General features: G+C 43.2%; 1 protein-coding gene across 4 annotated transcripts in view; it reads left to right on the plus strand.

The window, feature by feature from the left end:
* Positions 1–20,373, plus strand: part of Dgkd (diacylglycerol kinase delta) — an 87,547-nt gene that overhangs the window by 29,486 nt on the left and 37,688 nt on the right. The gene's annotated exons all lie outside the window — the stretch shown is intronic.

The raw sequence follows: 20,373 nt of genomic DNA on the forward strand, positions 1-20,373 counted from the left end.
TCACAGAGATCTGCCTGCCTCTGCCTCCCGAGTGCTGGGATTAAAGGCGTGCGCCACCAAGCCGGGCTCAGATGAAATGTTTTTAAAGTGGTGCTGCCTGTGCAGTAACATTTCTGTACAGATGCCTATTTATTTGTTTGTTTGATTGATTTTGAGGCAGGGTCTCTATGTAGTCCCGGCTTGCCCTGGAACTAGCTGTGTAGAACAGGCTGGCTTTGAACCCAGAGAGATCTGCCTGTCTCTGCTTCCTAAGTGCTAGGATTACAGGTGTATAAAAGGTTATGCCACCACATCTAGCTTATTTTTGTGATAATTTGGGAAAACCAGAAAAAGTTATGTTACGACAATTGAAAAACAACCACAACTCACCTATCTCACAACATAGAAGATTAGTATTTTGGGATACTTTTTGTTTTTTCTTTAATTTTGTTGAACCCTTTCATATTTGTAACAATTATGTTGTCTCCCCCCGCCCCCCAGTTCTAAGACCTCAGAGGCGGCCAAGCATTCACTCTGGTGTCATCTTTGTGCAGTCTTTTTCTGTGTCCTTCTTGAAATCAGCTGGTGATATTTTTTTCTCTTGAAAACTTTTTGTCACTCTTCCCTTATAGTTGATCTATTGTTTATATAGCCCTTTTTTGTAAGACTTTATAACTATGGCCTCACAGGTTGACTTTAGCAGTATCAGAAATTGTGGGAGTGATGGCATTTTAAAGTATGCATTTCCATTACTAAGCTAGCTCATATACACAGAAAGTGTTTGCGCCCTAATTTCTCAGATTATTCTTTGTAACTCAGTGAAGGGGGCACCATCCTCATGGTAAGGGACTGAAGATTTTGGGTAGGTGTTGGTTTCGGATCATTTTAGGCCTATGGATGAGTTTTGTTTTGGTTTTTGATTTCTTTTCAAGACATCATTTCTCTGTATAGCACTGGCTGCCCTGGACTCACTTTGTAGACCATTGTTGGCCTCGAACTCACAGAGATCCTCTGCCTCCCGAGTGCTGGGATTACAGGTACACACCACTAGAGCCCAGCTCATGTGGATGAGTTGTTGATACTGGTGTTTGACCCTTTGTATTTTGTATTGGCATACTTGCTGCAGGCTCTACTTTGTGGTTATCTAACCAGCTGAGCTTCCCTCATAGCCCCCTTTATTTCCATTTTCCCTAGAGTGTTTATACTTTTTCTCCATTAATTTTGTTTACTTCTCTCTATTACTGTCCCAGTAAAACTGCCTTCCTCTCTCCCTGCATTGCCCTTAAGTAGCTTCCCTTTCCTCTCTCTTCTCTTGATAAGAGTTGGGCTTATCCTATCCTGTCAAATATTTCTCTGATTCCTCACTATTTCTTTCTGCCACTCAATTAGACATCATTTTCAAAGGATTGCCTTAATCTCTCTTCTATTGCTGTGAAGAGACACCATGACCAAGGCAAACTCTTGGGGAAGAAAGCATTTAATTGGGGTTGGCTTACAGTTTCAGAGATTTAGTCCATTGTCATCATGGCAGGGAGCATGGTGGCACATATGGGGCTGGAGCAGTAGCTGAGAGATCTATCCTGACCCATAAGATGAGAAAGAGAGAAGGGCTCGGGGAGGGAGAGGGAAGAAAGAGAGAGAACATGTGCTTGGGCTTTTGAAACCTCAAAGCCCACACCCAGTGACACCCTTCCTCCATCAAAGCTACATCTCCTAATCCTAGTAATCCTTTCAAAGAGTTCTACTCCCTGGTGACCAGGCATCCAGACACATGAGTCTATGGGGACCATTCTCCTTCAAATCACCAGAGGATGGTTTTACTTTGTCTGCTTGCTGGCTTTCACTTTAGATTCAATGGTGTCTTCATGAACAAGCCACTTCATGAGTTCCCATGTATAACCAGCCTGGGAACATATACCAGCTCTGATGAACTTCTTGGCTTCTCTGGCTCCTATTTAGGAGTCAGTGTTTGTCACTGTGTTAATTTTCCCCATATCTTGTCTTTCCATGCTATTTATAAGCAACTGTCATTTAATATTACTCATCATAAATATGAGGAATTTGAATGGCAGTGTTAATGTTATTCTTGTTTTTCAGTCTCTTGTAATGTAGGAATATTGTTGCTTAAGCCCTCTTGTGACTTTTTTCTTTCTCCCTGACCTAGTCACAGGCTTTGTCTTGCTCTTTGGTCATTGGTTCAGCAGGTGATTTTTGAGGGCTTTCCTGGGACATATATTTGATGCCTAAATGTCAGCAGACAAGGAGAGGGTAGTTGTTTGTTTTTGTTTTTAAATTAAACTTGTATCTTTGTGGAGAATCGGGGAAATAAAACCACAGTGGATCTCTAGAGGAACCTGAGATCTGCCTTTGCCTGCTCAGTATCTAAGTACCACATTTCTCTCCTCCTTTTTCTTCTTCTCCCCCTCTTTACCTCTTTGTTTTGTTTTGTTTTTTGAGACATGTTTTTTCTGTATAGCTTTGGCTGCCCTAGAACTCACTTTGTAGGCCAGGCTAACTTAGAACTCACAGAGATCCACCTGCCTCTGCCTCCCCAGTGCTGGGATTAAAGACGTGCATCACCACTGCCCGGCACTCCCTCCTCTTCTTTTTCTTTCTTTCAAACAAAAGATTATTCATTTATTTATGTATATAAATGTTTATATGTTTACCATGTTAGTGCCTGGTACCCAGAGTGGCCAAAAGAGGGCACTGCTTCCCCTTGAATTGGAATTATAGATGATTATGGTTGCTGGGAACAGAACTTGGGTCCTCTCCTAGAGGAGCAAATGCTCTTAACCATTGAGCCATGGTTAAACCCGCCTCTCTTCTTCCCTTTCTGAGGCAGCCTCATGTGTCTCAGGCTGGCCTCAAGCACGCTCTATAGGTGAGGATGACCTTGAAGTCCCAATCTTCTTGCCCCTCTGCCTTCTAATTGCTGGCATTACAGACTTGTGCCTCTACCCACACCCAGTTCTCGTCTGTTTTCTCAATCTTTGAAAATACAGAACCTCCTTGTAAGAAAACACAGAGATTTTTGTCAGTTTGAAACAATAAAATGTAGTGTTTAAAGTTTAGACTAAAAACTGGATGGAGTCCTGTCTCATCCTTACTAGCTAGAAACCTTGAATGAATCATGTGACTCTGAGCTGCAGGTTCCTTTTCCAGGAATGAGGCCTTTGGGGTTGCCAGGAGCTCGAGTTAGTGAGTGCAGTGAAGGCCTGGTAAAGTGCTTGCTGTTAGTGTCAGGATAGGCACTCACTGAGTAGCCAGCAGTGGCAAGAACAGTAAGGTAATTTATTTTGGCTCCTAACTGGAGCTTCTTCTACTTTGGTATCTACTCTGACATTTCTGAAATGTCATAGTTTTTATGTTGCTGAGTAACATGTAACTGAACACAGTTGCTATAGATTGTTCTCAAGTTTACCAGATCCAGGGCCATAAAGCCGTATCATTTGACCCTTTAAGTCATGGCAGCAATCAGTTGAACCTTAAAAGGAAAAGTTTTGCTGGAATGTTTCTGAAATAGAAAATCATTACAAAGAGTCATTCTCTGCCCACTTTAAGAAGTGCTATAAATCTTTGAGTGGCTCCTTGCTTTTTCCTTGATGCAGATGGAGGGTCTGGCCTTCTGTCCCCCATCTTTGCTCACCCTGATGTGCCCTTACCTGGTCTTGCTCCAGCCACTGCTTTTAGAAATTGTTTGGAAGAGAGGGCCTCTCTGTACCATCTGGAGATCATCCTTTTCTTGGAGGTCATGTGAAGCTATCCACGTGGATGCCTCCTGCCCATGCTGTGCTTAGGAAGCTGCCCTCTGCTCCTTCAGAGTAGTGGTGCCAAGCCTGGTTGTGCTGGAGCATTCTGTGTTCCCACACTGTCTCTAGGGACTCCAAAGCTGACTTACAAATGGATGCTATTTCAAGGCTGCCTAGGATTTGGGGTGGGGTGGAGGGGACGGGCTTTAGGTTTAGGACCTTGATTGAAGGTACTTTATTCCATTCATGTGAGGTTGAATCATCACTTTGGTAATTGGTGTCCTTTGTGAAACTGTCAAGTTTGAGGCCAGGAGAGGTTTAGGGCCTTAACTCCTCACCTCTGGGCTGACTGCCTTTCAGTGCAGCTACACATAGGTCTTGCTGCTCTTTCATCCAACATGGGCATGGGAATGCGGGGCTGCCTCTTTCTTGAATCCTTTTGTGGGTTTAGGGTCCTAATGTTTGCGTAGGCAGCTTTGAGGCAGGCAGGGCCAGCCTTGGTTTTCTGTGTGTATGTGTGCAGAAGCAAATTCAAAAGCTTGTCTATTCCTGGAGACTGTGGGACTCACTTGACAGTAAGGAATGCTCACACTGGTTACCAGATTTCCAAAGTGAAACAAATTGGAAACTGTGTAAATTTTAGAGAAATTTGATTTTACTTCCCCCCCCCCCCAACAGTTTTATATTATAGCAAACACTGTGTTGGAAAACTGAAGGGAATATTGGGTGGCTAAATGTTTTCTCTGAGCCGGGCGTGGTAATGCATGCCTTTAATCCCAGCACTTGGAGGCACAGGCAGGCAGATCTCTGTGAGTTCGAGGCCAGCCTGGTCTACAAGTCCTGGACGGCCAGGACTACAAGAGAAACCCTGCCTCAGAAAAACAAAACAAAACAAAACCAATGCTTCCTCTGTTCTGGAAGAGGTCTCATAACTTTTCAGATATGAAGAAACTACCCTTAGAGTTTGTAGTAAGCAGGATAGGAGAAAGCCCAAATAGAGCCAGGCAGTGTGTGTGTGTGTGTGTGTGTGTGTGTGTGTATGTATGTAAATGTGTGCATGCACTTGCATGGTGGATGTGGGAGTGGGTCCCTTTTTCAGGAGGAGAGATGTGGCAAGAGTCAGTGAGGCAAAAGGAGCTTGGGAGCATTTGTTCATTCTGGGAACCACAGTTGTACCTCTCTGTGGGCAAGCCTGTCATTCACTTTTCTTAAAGCATTTAGATCAGAGTAATGATTTTGTTTTAGATTTATTTTATTTATGAGTATAAGCACTCATACTGTGTGACAGAAGAGCACATCAGATAGAAGAGGGTATCAGACTCCGTTAGAGATGGTTTTGAGCTACCATATGGTTGCTGGGAATTGAACTCAGGACCTTTTGATGAGCAGTCAGTACTCTTAAGCATTGAGCCATCTCTCCAGCCTCCCACAGCAATGATTTTTAAAACAAGTTTAAAATAAAGGGAGACGTGTCACTGTTGTAGCTCAGCAGCTTTTTTTCTCTCTTACTGTTTCAAAGGGAAACATTGTTTTGCTTTATGATCTTTGCTATATTATATGTTACACATAGAGGTAATTTTTATTATTATTATTATTATTGTTGTTGTCGTTGTTATTTTGTTTTCTCGAGACAGGGTTTCTCTGTGTAGCCTTGGCTGTCGTAGACTTGCTTTGTAGACCAGGCTGGTCCCGAACTCACAGTGATCCACCTGTCTCTGCCTCCCAAGTGCTGGGATTAAAGATGTGTGCCACCACGCCCGGTCATACAGGTAATTTGTATTCTGCTTTATTTACTAGTTTGTGATAAATGTCTCCCTGCCATAGACTTCTATGAGGAGGTGAGTTTTTCACTACAGTTGGTCAATTACTATTCCTAGTACTAGGAGCTGAGGCTGTGTGTTAGAGAAGTGTCTCACATCAAGGAAGGGACATGTGTGGCTTCCCCTGCAGAGTGGCTCCCACTTTCAGCCTTTTGCTTAGAAGAGTGGTGGCTTCTGTTGACCCTGGTCCTTCTTTCTACATCTACCCTGAAGGCTGAGTAGAGACAGCTTCCTTCTGCTGTGGTGGTGCTCGTTACAGATGTGTTTCTGAGCACAGCACTACTTGACATCACTCAAGATGTGATCATGCGTAGACCTTTGATGTATCCTAATGTCTTCCCAAGTGTCAGTATAAAAGGGAGTCTGTTTTATTAGTAGTCGTGTTAGGAAATCCTAGGAATGAAACATTAGAACTAGGTTCAGCTGCTGTGTTAATATTCTGTGGATTCCTTAACAAATTTTCCACAACTTAAAACAACAGAAATATATCTTCTTATATTTGATGATGCCAGAAGTCTGGAGTTGGCAGCTCCCACCAGGCCTGCCTCCCCTCCCCCCCCCCCCCTCCCCCCCTGGCCCCCCCCCCCCCCAGACCTTAGCAGAGGTTCTGCCTTGCTGCCTTAGTTCTCAGCAGCTCCAGGTGTGTGCTGTCTCACTCCAGAACCACCCTCTGCTTTCACATTCTCTTCTTCTGTTCCATGTTTTTATTATTGTAAGAGTACTTGTTGCTGGATTTAAGACCCATTCAGTTGTCCTCAACTTAATTATATGGACAAATGCTGTTTTCCCAATAAGATTTATTTACAAGTTCTTAGGTCAAACTGTAGACATGACTAGAGGACACCATTTGACACTCTTCAGCTGCTATGAATGTGGGCGCTTGCTGCTTTTGGTGTGGAGCGTCTGTGGTTCCTTCAGGTCCTTGTAGAGTGTGGTTCTCCTGGTCCAGTATGGCTACCAAAGCACTGGTTGCCACTGTGTCTTCTTTAGGGAGAGAGAGGAGAGAATAAAGTATGTTACCCAGAAGGGGTTCTGTGAATATGACCACATTTATTAAAATGAGCTTCCATTACAATCATAAATTGTCTTACTTTTATAAAATACCATGACCAAAGGAGCTTATACAACAGTTTGTTTTAGCTTATCTTTCTAGAGGGTAAGGATTAATCATAGCAACGAGGCTTGTCAGGCATGGTGGCTGAGACAGAAAGCTGAGAGCTTAGGTCTTCAAAGAGAGGCAGCGAGGTGCGGGGAGGGGACTTTAAACTCTCAAGGATTGCTTCCTTTGGCAAGATTCTACCTCCTAGACCTCCCGAAACAACACCACCAGATTTGGTGTTCAATTACCAGAGCCCACTGGAGACATTTTTCATTCAAATCACCAATTCAATGACATTAATTTCTTTAAAAGTTTTGCTTTAAAAACTTTAATTAGGGGGCTGGAGAGATGGCTCAGAGGTTAAGAGCACTGGCTGCTCATCCAGAGGTCCTGAGTTCAATTCCCAGGAACCACATGGTAGTTCACAACCATCTATAATGAGATCTGGTGCCCTCTTCTGACGTGCAAGCACACCTGCAGGCATAATACTATACAAATAATAAGTAACTCTTTTTAAAAAAATCTTATTTAGCATATATTCATTGTACAAAGTGATGGGTTTCATAATGACATTTGAGTTCACATATACCATATTCTTTGACATATATGCTGTCTGCTTCTTCCTGCCTCCTCCTTCAGTAGTTTTTTATTTTATTTATTTTTCTTTTCTTTTCTCAAATAGTCCTGCTTTCACGGTGTGTGCGCGTATGTGTATGTTTCAGAGTCTGGCTATTTCACTTAATATAATAGTATGCAGTATTTATTATTCATGAGACAGGATCTCTATGTAACCTGGGCTAGCCTTAAAATCACCATCTTCTTGTCTCAGCCTTTGGAGTACTGGGATTTGAGGCATTTTATTTTTTATCTTAGAGACATTCTTAGAAGGAGTCTATAGGTTTCACCAGACTTCTAAAAGAATCCCGTGGTAAAACCCTTCATGATGTCCTCAGAGTATGGCTTGGCACTTCTGGTTGGTACCTCCACTCCACCCTGAGCCAGCCCGTGCCTATAAGGCCACACTGTACAGCTGTATTGGTAGAGGCCTGGTGGGCTCAGTATTAATGTCATTGTGGTGATTTCTCTGAAGTAATCAGGTCAGAGTGACCTGCTGTTCACACAGAGGAATGAGTTCTCACAGCTGGGCTTAAGACTTTCTTTTTCCCACAAAAGACTATGGAAAAAGTGAATAGTATCCACAAGTTTTATGAGATCTTCCTTGTTTAAAGTTTAAAAAAAAAAAGTCAATTTAGTGTAACGGTAAATTAGCCATTTAATAAGATTTGAAGATCTTACATACAGAGGTAGTGATTTTAAAATTCTTTCATCAACATTAAAAATAAAAGGTTTCTGATGACGTTTTAAAAGGATGGTCTAAGTATGTAGCCCAAGCTAGCTTGGAACTTATGAACTCTCCACTTCAACCTCTAGAGTGCATATATGTGTCACAACGTCCCACTTAAGATCTTCTTTGCTAGCTCTGTGACAAGAGTCTTCTCTTTTTAGGTTTTCTCATCCGTGAGATGGGAGTAATACTAGGGTATTTTCATGGTGTTGGGTTGGCACAAAACATACTCGGCAACCTACTTTTCACTTTCACTTCTACTCACAGAGTTTAATGTGCTGACACTAAACAGTTTGTTTATTGGAATTCCAAAGGATCTTTCTTTCTTTCTTTCTTTCTTTTTTGAGACAGGGTTTCTCTGTGTAGCCTTGGCTGTCTGGACTCACTTTGTGGACCAGACTGGCCTCCAACTCACAGCGATCTGCCTGTCTCTGCCTCCCGAGTGCTGGGATTAAAGGTGTGCTCCACCACACCCGGCTCCAAACGATTTCAAATGAGGCTGACTTTATATAGAGAGCTGATATATAGATAGCACCCGTGGCTGAAGAGTGGATGTTGGGAAAGCGTTCTCTCTCCTTAGGAGTCTTAGGAGAAGGTCAGGATTCTCCTGAGGAACAGCAGATGGAGATTGGGTCCTAGTAGAGGGATCTGAGAGTGAATTGTCTGATGTGGTGGTCTGCTGGAGAGTCAGGGAAACCAGTAGCTGTGTAGTCCATAAGGCCGAATCTCAATAAGATGGACCAACAGTGGATGCAGCCCCAGTCTGGAAGCCTGCTGGAAAGTCAGTGGTACAAGTCCACTTTCAGATGTTGAGGAAGGGCAACGCAATGGCTCAGTGGTTAGTTGCTGTACAGACACGAAGGTTGAAGTTTGAAGTTTGACTCCTAGAACACATGTAACCGTCTGGACATTCCATTCACACCAGCTCAGAGGAGGAGGAGACAGGAGGATTTCTCAGGCTTGCTGGGAAAGCCTAGCCGAGAAAACATGAGCCACAGGGAGAGAGAGAGAGAGAGAGAGACAGACACACACACACACACACACACACACACACACGCACACGCACACGCACACGCACACGCACACAGAGACACAGACAGAGAGAGAGACCGAGAGAGAGAACTGTCTTCAAAAGTAACAGAAGAGTGACAGTCAAGGATATACCACATGCAGCCAGGCATGGTGGCATATGCCTGTAATCCCAGCACATGGGAGGCTGAGGCAGGCAGATTGCTGTGAGTTCAAGACCAGCCTGGTCTACAAAGTGAGTCCAGGACAGCCAAGATAACACAGAGAAACCTTGTCTTGAAAAACCAATAAACCTCCTACCCCCCAAAAGAGGATATACCACAGACCTTTACCTAGTATTTACTCATGCACACATGTGCATAATTCATAAACAAATAGCACAAAGCCTAAAGAATCTGGAATCTGATCTGTACAGAGATGGATGACAGGAGCAAACATTACGCTTAATAAGAGAAACAGGCTGAACCTGGAGGCTGAAGCAGAGAGATGATGAGTTTGAGAGCAGTCTGGGGTGTGTAAGTAGACCTAGGAGATGCCTTTGTTTAGTTGCTACCTGAGTAATAAAGGAGCTTTATAATGTATTGGAAGAATTGTTCAGTAGTTCTAGTGTGTGTTTGGTTTTTAGGGTTGTGTGTGAGTGGTGGCTTCCTGGTGGCCCTGAGTTTCTCATCTGTTCCCAGCAGATGTAGCCTGCGGGTGGTCAGGGCTGCTCCTTTGTGAGGAGCTGTGACCTTTATCCAGCTTTCAACACAGGTTTCCCTTCTCAGCTTGTTTATATCTCTCGTATTCCCTGGGCAAACCTACTGCCGATCACTTTGATTGTAGAAAGGAAAAACTGTTCATACTTGGCAGATTCTCCTTAGGAAAGACTTGCTGGTTCCTGTGACTGTTGGCCTGGGGCTGAGGTGGGCAGAGCTGCATTTGAGGTTATTTGGAGTCATTTTGTAAGTCAAGTGTTATTGCCCTACAGATGGGAGCCCCTGCCTCTCCACAGGGAAGTAGGCCCTTGTGCTTAGCTAGGGCTCCTGGGAGCCTGACCGCACCCCATATGCCTTAGCTCAGCACTTCTCAGCCACCTTCTCAGGTACTTACAGCTTTACACTGGTACATTCCTGCCCGGCATGATTGTGAGCGAGTTAGCCTGCTCTTGGCACAGTGTGGGGCCACAGTTAAGGCCTACCTTGGCCAGTGGTAGGAATTTATGAGAATCATAGAGAGGGACTTTTACCCAGAAAGCACTTCATGCTTTAGAACCCATTGTGTGTTCTCCAAATCCAGAAGCAGGAAGAAGGCCAGGGCTTGTGCTAGGTTGGTGGCCATGTGTTTACTAAGTGTGTGGCTTTGTTGAAGGCAGTGCCCAAGCCTGGGACACAACTGGTCCAAAAGCCAGGCTTAAACTAGTTGTCACTGTCACTCTAGGCAGAGAGAAGGCAGACACTGGTCTCCCTGGCAGCTGGTGGCTGGTGAGCAGAGAGTGCATTGTGGATGTGGGGATGGAGTCTGAGTGTGAGGTCTTGCTGCTTTCCTGAGCTGTGTGATTATCAGGAGGATTACTGTGGGCAAAATCTAACCTATTTCTAGACTGTTGTGTCTGTATATATATGAAAATGTGTGTGTTTATTGTTAATATTCACTTGTCTTTCTTTACAAATGGCAGAGAAACAAAAGCAGACAGTTGAGTGACTGCCATTTGACTCTAGTCAAAACTAATAGTTTTATGAAGGTTTTTTTGATTAATGACAGGTGGAAAGGCCTCAGATCTGATTGAATTTTTCTTAGAGTGCCTATGAAATTAATAACTACTTGTTTTACCAAGTGCTTTTTGATAAATTGCCTATGGTATGACAGAGCCAAGTCCTGCCTGTCTTGTTTTTGACCTTAGAAATATGGTCTTAGTTTTTAGAAAATTACCTGGGGGGAAAAAAACCTACCTGTCTTTCCCAGAATGCCCAGGTTTTGTTTTTGTTTTACTAGTGGTGTGATCTCTTTATTTTCTTGAAACAGCTTGTTACCAAATTGAGACAATTTTTAGTGCTGTTTACTGACTCAGTCTGTCTTTCCTCTCGTCTGAAGAAAACTCAGAATGAAGTAAGTGTTCAGATAGGGCTGAGAAGCTGATCCTGCTGCCTCTTAGAGAGATGGGAGGGTGCCTTTCATACAGCCTGCTGTAAAAAGTGCCCCTTGCAAGGCTGCACCCAGGGCTAGGTCCAGCCCCCCACCCCACCCCACCCCTGCCCTGCTGGACTTTGCTTTACAGAAGCTGGCACAGCCTTTGCTATGGACTCATTGTTCGTGGCTGCAAAGGTTATTAAGGGAGGATCAGGACAGTTCAACATTTGGAAGATAAGTAGGAGTGGGGGTTGCTCTGCACCTTCTTTGACTTCTTCATCCAAACAAACAAAAAAGCTGAAGTGACATGACCTTGGAGGTGGGGCCTTGGAGTCTGCCCTTCACTCAGCTCTGCTGGCCCGTTTCTCAGGTGTTAAGCAAGGCCATGGGAACACCCTGCTGCAAGCCTTGTGCTGCCTTCCTCCAAGTAAACTTCACGGCTTGCTCTTTTCAGAAATAATCTAATCGTACCAAGACTAGATTGGCTGTTTGTTGTACCCATAGCCTGCGTGCTGGTTTGTCCAGGGCAGTGCCAATTCACACAGTTGGCTGTAGAGGCTACAACACCACTACTTATTTTTAGATCCTCTTTGATTTGCATACACTTCCTGGCTTATCAGAAAGGGTCATAGTGATCTTTAATGAGTGTGCCAGTGTGTTAGCACATGCTGAGAATAAAATATTTTGATAGCTTTTTCTTTTCTTCTTTTTTGTTTTGTTTTTGTTCTTTCAAGACAGGGTTTCTCTGTGTAGCCTTGGCTGTCCTAGACTCACTTTGTAGACCAGGCTGTCCTCGAACTCACAGAGATCTGCTTGCCTTGCCTCCCGAGTGCTGGGATTAAAGGTGTGTGCCACCAACCTTTTCTTAATTTCTACCTAAGAAATCTTTTTTTCATCCTAGAAGTTGTGTAGCCTTATATTGTCTATATCTTCACTTAGACCTGTACACAACTGATTTTTTTGGGGCGTGGGTAAAGTACAGAGTTTATGTTTTCTATATGGATGTCAATTTTTTTCTTGCAGCATTTATTGGGGAAACATTTCATTCCATTTAGTTACATATATTTCCGTGGTCAAAAGTCTAGTGACCTTGTATTTATGAGTGATTTTTTTTTCAGTGTATGCATGCGTATGTGCACTTTGAGATAGAATCTCACTATGTAGAACAGGCTTGCCTCAAACAGACTAGCTTTGAACCCATAGTGATCTTCCTATTCAGCCTTCCAAGTTGGGGTTAGAGGAATGAGCTACGACCCAGCCCTCCAGGTTATTATTCTGCTTCTTTGGTTTGTATATTTATTTATATCTTAGTCTCATGCTTTGTTATATATTTACTTTTTATTTTATGAGTGTTTTGCCTGTGTATATGTCAGTGGACCACATGCATACATATGGAGGCCAGAAGAGGCCCTCAGATTCCCAGGAGCTAGAGTTATAGGTGGTTGTAAGCCACCATGTTGGTGCTGGGAATTGAACCTGAGTCCTCTGGAAGAGCAACAAATGCACTTAACCACTGGGCATCTCTCAGCTCTAGAAGGTTGATATATCTTTCTTTTTCTTTTTCTTTCTTCTTTTTCATTTTCTTTTCTTTCTTTCTTCTTTTGGAAACAAGGTCCCACTATGTAGCCTTGGCTGTCCTGAAGCCTGCTTGTGTAGATCAAGCTGGCCTTGAACTCACAGAAATATGCCTGCCTCTGCCTCCCACGTGCTGGAATTAAGAGCATGTGCAACAATCCCCCCCCCCAAAAGCTTCATGTTTTAATAGAGTGGTCTAGTCCTTGGACATGACACTCCCATTTTGTTAAGAATTTCGCATCTATATACATGAAATACATTGACTGGTATCCTCCCCTACTTATTTTCTTCCATTCTCCTTTTTAAAAAGACTTATTTATTATGTATATAGTGTTCTGCCTGCATGTACACCTGCATGTCAGAAGATGTACCACAGCTCACAGTATCACATTATAGATGTTTATGAGCCACCATGTGGTTCCTGGGAATTGAACTCAGGATCTCTGGAAGAGCAACCAGAACTCTTAACCTGTGAGCCATCTCTCCAGTCCTATTGTCTTTCTCTTTTTTCATTATCAAGCTTTGATGCTTAGGTTGAGCTGACTTCATAATATCTTTTAAAATGGAGAGTCAGTGGTTACCTGTTGTTTTCTGATAAACATGTATAAGTTTTTGCCATTTCCTTCTTAAATGTTTACTAGAGTTGACTAATGAAACATTAAATATGGAGCTTCCTTTTGGGCAGTTTTTTGATAATACATCTTAATATTCTCTTTTTTCTTTTCCTACATATTGATTGAACCCAGGGTCTTGTGTGTGTCATCTGAGTGTCTACCACTCAGACTTCTAACTTTACTTTTTGATATTTCTTTTGTTGTTGTTGTTGTCCCCCCCCCCCCCCCAAGGCAGAGTTTCTCTATGTTATCTTGGCTGTCCTGGACTCACTTTGTAGACCAGGCTGGCCTCGGATTCACATCCATCTGTCTGCCTCTGCCTCTCGAGTGCTGGGATTAAAGGCATGTGCCACCATGCCCAGCTCCTTTTGATATTTCTAATAATGAATTTACATTTTAGAAATGAGCATCATCTACTGAGACTTGACTTATATCTATACTGGATTGTCTATATCTTCTTCTTCTATGCTCCAGCTGTGTCTGCTGGATGGAGAAGGATGAACTTTATGAGAGATGTTCTTGGATGTATTATCTCTTTTCAGGTCATGCCTGGAACAAAGTTGGGTTAACTGGTTTATAGTTTTTCTAGTTCTGTCTCTTGGCATTTCTGGGAAGCTGCTGGGTGTTCACTGATGTGAGAGTGTCGTGGCTGTGTAAAACAAGGGGAGATGGCTCCTCAGTCACTCTGCCTCAGCCACTTGTAAGCCAGGTGGCTGCTCACATCCTGGTGATATGCTCATGACCTAGTACATGAGGCCTCTGAGTCAGGATTTGTCCCTGGGGAAAGTTGTTTTGAACTGTTTCTTCTCAGGTCTTTTAAAATTTTAAATTCTGTAGTTAGAATGTCTTTTATTTATTTATTTTTTAAACAATCTTTTTGACACACCAAGAGGAGGAAGGAAACAAGTTTGGTCAGAAGAAAAAGGTAATCCAGTTTATGATATCTGAATGACATGAGGAAGGGGTAGCTGTAAAAAAGGAAGCATCATCCCTTGGTGCTTGTTCTTGTATGTGGTGTCTTCCCTGTCTTGGGATATGGTCTAAAACTGGCCTCTTTTTTTTTTTTTTTTTTTTTTGGATAAGTGACAGCTCCTGGACTAAGTATGTGAATCCATCAAGGATTTACAATGGACAGTGATAGGTAGGACTTTTTCCTCTTAGGATGCTGTACAGCAACTTCCTGCATGCAGACCACTGCCATTTGTAAGATGTCTAGTCATGTACCTCTTTGCATCCTAAGGGAGCTTTAAGTATTTGCAGCCAAGGTCTTGGGTCTAGGATTAGGGTTTCCTTGGTCAGGGCTAACAACTAGGAAAGACAAGTCTGTTCCCTTTCTGATCTGGATTTAAAGGACAGCTGTGTTAAAGTCCCAAGTTCATGTGCTGTTACACGCATGACAGAGTTCATTGGCAGGTGCTCAGTCCCTCCAGGAGAAGCCCTACAAACCACAGCATGTCCTGGACAAGTGCCAGCTGTTTTTTGGCTCTCGCTCTGCCTTGAGTATCCATTTTCTTTGTATGAAAGGAGATAAGCACAGATGGACTTCCAGAACGGCACTTGCTGTGATTCTGTGAGCTCAGTTGAGACTGGTGCTGAGAGGACTGTGTGACAACTGTGAGGCTGTGAAGAGGAGTGTCTCAACGTGGATTCCTTGTCTGGTCTCTTTAATCCTATAGCTTGGCACTACAGTGACATCATTGTATGTGTGCTCAAAGGAATATAGTCCTAATGTTTTTTTTAGGAGCATTTTTGGCTAGGAGGGATGGGGCAGTTTTTGTTGCACAGTCCTGGGGTTGACTGTCACTCTGACCTCCCTGCCTGGGGGAGGTAACAGGCCAGATAGAGCCTTACTTTGAGTTCTGCCCCTGTTGTCCTAGCTGATTCTCAGCAGCAGAATCAGGAGCACCTTACATGAGTGGTGGATTGACCTCAGTGGAAGAACATAGTCAATTTCACAAACAAACATAGGAAAGTAGATCATGGCAGGCCTCAGCTCCAAGAATGTTTTAAGTTTGCATTTGAAATAGGGTGCGGTATGTTGTAGAAGTTATGCTGAGTATAGGTGGCATTCAAAAATGTCTCTAATGCTTTTAATTCCAGATTACTTAGTAAGTTTGCATGCATGTGGTTAGATACGAGTTTCCTGGTAACAGAAGTGGCTTAGTTCTGAGTTTATCCTGTATGTAGGCCGCAAGGAGCACTCAGGGATGCACCTGGGAGCAGAATGGAGACTCCACTCTTGTGGAGACAGAGAAGGAAGAAAGTGCAAATACCTTTATTTAACTTCTGCCAATTTCTAATTTATTCTAATTTCTAATTCACCTTTATACTCCTAAGCTGTCTACTACCAGGAAATTGTATATGGGTTTACAGCCATGTTTTTCTAGAATGAGCCAGATAGTTTCATCTTTGTGGCCTATGGAGGCTCTGTGACAACTCAACTCTGCTGTGTGTGGTCATAGACAGTATGTAAATGAGCAGGAGTGGCTATGTTCCAATAAAACTTTATTTAATAAGCAATTACCAGGTTGTAGTTTGCTCATCCCTGATTGACACTCTCAGACTGCATTTTTAGTGTTGTTGTTATTAGTTGTGAGCCTTAGCCTTTAAAGGTTGAACCATCTCTTCAACCCATTTTAAAAAATATTTTAAGCTGGCACAATGGCACATGCCTGTAACCCCAGCACTTGGAGAGGCAGAGGCAGGCAGATCTCTGTTAGCCTGGTCTATAAAGTAAATCCAGGACAGTCAAGACTATACAGAGAAACCCTGCCTCAAAAAATAAACCAAACAAAACAAAATGCCCAATTTTTAAAAATCAATTTTTGAGAATTTTATACGAAATATTTAGATCATATTCATCCCTCCTTCAGTTGCTCCCAGACCCACCCTCACCTCCCTAACCTACCCAACTTTCTGTTCTCTCTTTTTTAACCCATGGAATCCAATATATGGGTGTGAGTGCTCCCTTATAGTGTGGTTGTCCTACCAGGAGTCACACCCTTAAAAAACAAAACAAACCCCTGATTCTCCCTTCTCTGGAAGCTATTAAATGGTAACAGCTCTCCCACTAGGTGTGGACTTCATGACTACTCCCTCCACATCCCAGTGCTGGGATTTTGTTCCACTTGAGGCTGTGTGTGCTGTCACAGCCTCTATGAGTTCACATGTGCAAGTTCCCAGTTATGTTTAGAAAGCACTGTTTACTTGTAGCCATCCACTACCTCTGACTCTTAAAAATCTTTCTGCCCCATTTTCTAAGAAGATCTCAATCTTGAGGGGAGGGGTGTGATTTAGATGTCTCATTTAGGGGCTGGGCACTCCATACCGTTATTCTCTGTGTGTTGGCTAGCTGTGTGTCTCTTTGTTGGTTCCCTGATGCAGATTTAGAGATGCACTGATCTGTGGGTGTAGCAGTGAGTCACTAGGGATCTAATGTCATGTCCGTTTACTAAAATAGTAGTAGGTTCTCCCCTAGGACCTGTGACCTGTCTAGTCACAGGGTTAGGGTTTCTAATAACTGTGCTAGATATGGGTTTGATCTCATGGAGTGGGTCTACAATCCAATCAGAAACTGTTTGGTTACATTTAACATTCATGCCATTATTGTACTAGTGGGCATATCTCACCAAGACAACTGTTAGAGATCACAGGGTTCATGTGGTAAGACTGTACATAGCACCTTCCAGCCCTGTGAAATCTAGCCAGGAGGGATGAAGCTTCTTCCAGGTTAGTACCCACTTGATTTTCTCCATGTTTTATGACTCAAGTGTATGGTATTTTCAGTTATTACTTACCAGCAAGTTCTGGAGGGTAACCAAGAGCAATGGCAATGTCATGTTTTGGAGTCCTAGGGGACCCATCAACTCAACAAGAGGCTATTTTTTTTTTAAACTTTACTGTATTGTTAAGTCAGGTTCCCTGATACTGCTTCCTGTTTGAGATTAGAGTATCACTACTGAGTCAGTGAGTTAATTTATTCTTGATAACCGAAAGATAAAGACAACTGTTTCTTTGTTTTCTGTGATGATGAAGATGGTATCTCAACTAAGATTATATTTGGCATATTTAGCTGAAGACCCAAGAACTTGTGACTAAAAGAGGTAGAGGTCTCTTTTTCTCTCATAGAAAGGATTGGTACCAGCAGGCTGAGGCCAGTGTTGCAGCCCAGTGAAGGGTGGGAACGTAGCTCCCTGCTCTTCCTTCTGTCTCCACTGTTCCTCCTCCCTCTCCCCTGAGACAGGGTTTCTCTGTGTAGCCTTGTCTGTCCTGGACTCACTTTGTAGACCAGGCTCATAGAGATCTGCCTGCTTCTACCTCCTGAGTGCTGGGATTACAGGAGTGTGCGATGCCTGGCTGACTAGTGTGGTGGTTTGAATGAAATATACCGCACAGTTTCTGGCATTTGAATCCTTAGTTCCCATTTCAGGTAGTTTAGGCTGTGTGGCCTTGTTGGAGGCTTTGCAAGTTTAAAAGTAGCACCAATTTCAAGTCCAGATTCTTTACTTGCTGCTTACTTCAGCTGTTCCTGCTGCCTTACCTACCTCCTACTTGCTGCCATGCTTCTCCATAATAAATAGAAAAGTAGCTAATCCAAACCCCTTTTGCTGTAGATTGAAAAAAAAGTACATATCAAAAGGAAGAGAAAAAAATGGTCTGGTAGTCCCATCGAGATGCGAACTATCTCAGCTTTGTATGCTCTGCCTTTAATTGTTCTTTTTAAAGATCTTGTGCTCTGTAATATAAATATAACCTTCTTTATGCTCCTCTAGGCCTTTTTACTGTGATAAAGTACATGGAACATGCTGTCTCAATCGTTGTCAGTTTAGGTGTGTATGGTATGAATATGCCCCTTCACAAATTCCCTGTGTATCCTGTGCAGCCTTTTGTTTTTTGTTTGCATTCCGTGCTGCGGTAATGGTTCATTTAACTCCTGTTCAGTGTTGAGCCTAGAAACAGCTGCAAGACAGATTTACGAGTAAAGGTCTGGCCAGTCAGCCAGAGCCGGTACTTCTCTGCTCTCTGCTCTCGGTGGTGTCACTGCTCAGTCAGGTCCATTCCAGTGGCCAGAGGACTGGACATGGGATTTGGGCTATGGTGGTTACCTAAGAGCTCTCTCTCCCTTTAATTGTATTGTTGTTGTTGGTGTACTGGGCGTATACAGAGTTCCATCGAATAAATGCTGGCAGAGAAAAGTGGGTAAAAGTATGGCTTGGTAGCTGTCAGAATTAAGGCCAAAGTGTTTCCATCCCCTCCCCCCACCATCCCTTGTAGCCCACAGCAGGAGGACTTGCCTTTCTGCTGTGGGGCTTTTTCTAGCAAGGTTCCCAGGATTGACAACACCCTCCCCACAGTATGGCTGCAAACTGTGCTTGGAACTGCTTAGCTTGTCTTTGCTCTTGCTTCTGGAACTTAACCACAGTGACTTTGCCTAATAAGTTTTTTTATAAGAGGTAAATTCTAAATTTACTGAGATAAGTTTCCTTATCAGCTTAACATTTATGTATTAAAAAAAATAGGGGATTGCTGTCATTTCTTTGATTATGACTGTGGCTGCTCCATGGTTCTGATGGTTTTCACTGTATGTCTCTACACAATGAGAGGGGCTCTTGCATTCCCCCTCCATTTATATAAGTTCTATAGCTGAGTCTAGAAGTGAGTCATGCTATGTAGACCTCAGACATGGATTCTGAAGCATCAGTGAGGAAGGAGTCGGGGGTGCAAGGTCCTGAAAGGGACATTTGGAGACACATTGGCTGTTGTGCTGTTGGCCCTTAGAGGGTGGAGTACAGGATGCTTGTTACACAGTCCCTACATTTTGATTTTTGGAAACCTTGTTTCACTATATAGTCTTGGCCAGCCTTGAACTCACAGAGATCTGCTTTCTGCCTTCTGAGTGCTGGGGATTACAGGTATGTGCCACCATACCCAACTACTACAGCTTTGTAGGGACAGCCCTATAACAAAGAATTTGTTGGTTCAAAATATAATAACGTTAAGGTTGGGAAGTCCTGATACAAACCAATATTTTTCAGGTCATGTCCTGTAGGGAAGGATACATGAGAATTCAGGTTTATGAACCGTCAGTTACACTTGTTGATTTGCTTTTGATGCTTATTTCACCAGAAGTGTCTCTCTGAGCTGTGGATGTGCATGCCATCACCTCTAACAGTCAGCAGTGCACGCCCATCAGGGAGCCTGTCATAACCTCTCTGGTTTACACCTCTAGATTATTTCTCCTCCTCCTGGGTAGAACCTGTTTGTTTTGACTTCTGCATGCTGGCTGTCACAAGATCATTGTAGGAGATGTTCCCCTGGGCTTCCCAGAGGTACCTTTTGTAGGAGCTTCCCTTCCTCCCAGGCACATCCCACTCACTCACCCAAGGTTAACTGCTAAAGTTTTACCACAGCTGAACTCACAGAGATCCGCCGGCCTCTGCCTCCCTGAGTGCTGGGATTATAGGTGCCTGACTCTTCTTTTTTATAAATAGGATTTTTAAATACAATATCTTCTGATCATGGTTTCTTCTTCCTTGACTCTTCTCAGTGACCTCCTCACTTACCCAAATCCATGGCCTTCCCACCACTCCCTTTAGAAAGCAAACAGGCAAACAACAACAAAAACCAAAAACCCAAACCCAAACAAAATCAGAATTTAAAAAAGAAAAGAAAAAACAAAAGAAACACCCACACTCAAAACCAGTAATAACACAAAACCAGAAAACATACAAGCAAAAGATCATTAAGAGAAAAAAATTCCCAAACAAAGCAGTATGAGAAAAAAGTCCATAAAATATCATTGGGTTCATTTTTGTTGGCGAACTGCTTCTGGGCACAGGGCCTGCCTTTAAGTGTGGTTAATAGACCCAGTAAGAGCCCAGGGATGAAAATGAACTTTTCTTTTGCAAGCAGACATCAATTGCAGATAGCTTCCTGATTTTGTGTCCACTTCGACTTCCCCCTTTCAGTGCCTCTTGCTACAGTCCTGTTGGGGGACGGGAAGAAGCAGTGGCATCTGTCCTGCTAAGGCTTTCCATCATGGCCATGGACT

This window comes from Acomys russatus, chromosome 12 (genome assembly GCF_903995435.1).
Source record: "Acomys russatus chromosome 12, mAcoRus1.1, whole genome shotgun sequence".
NCBI classification, from domain to species: domain Eukaryota; kingdom Metazoa; phylum Chordata; class Mammalia; order Rodentia; family Muridae; genus Acomys; species Acomys russatus.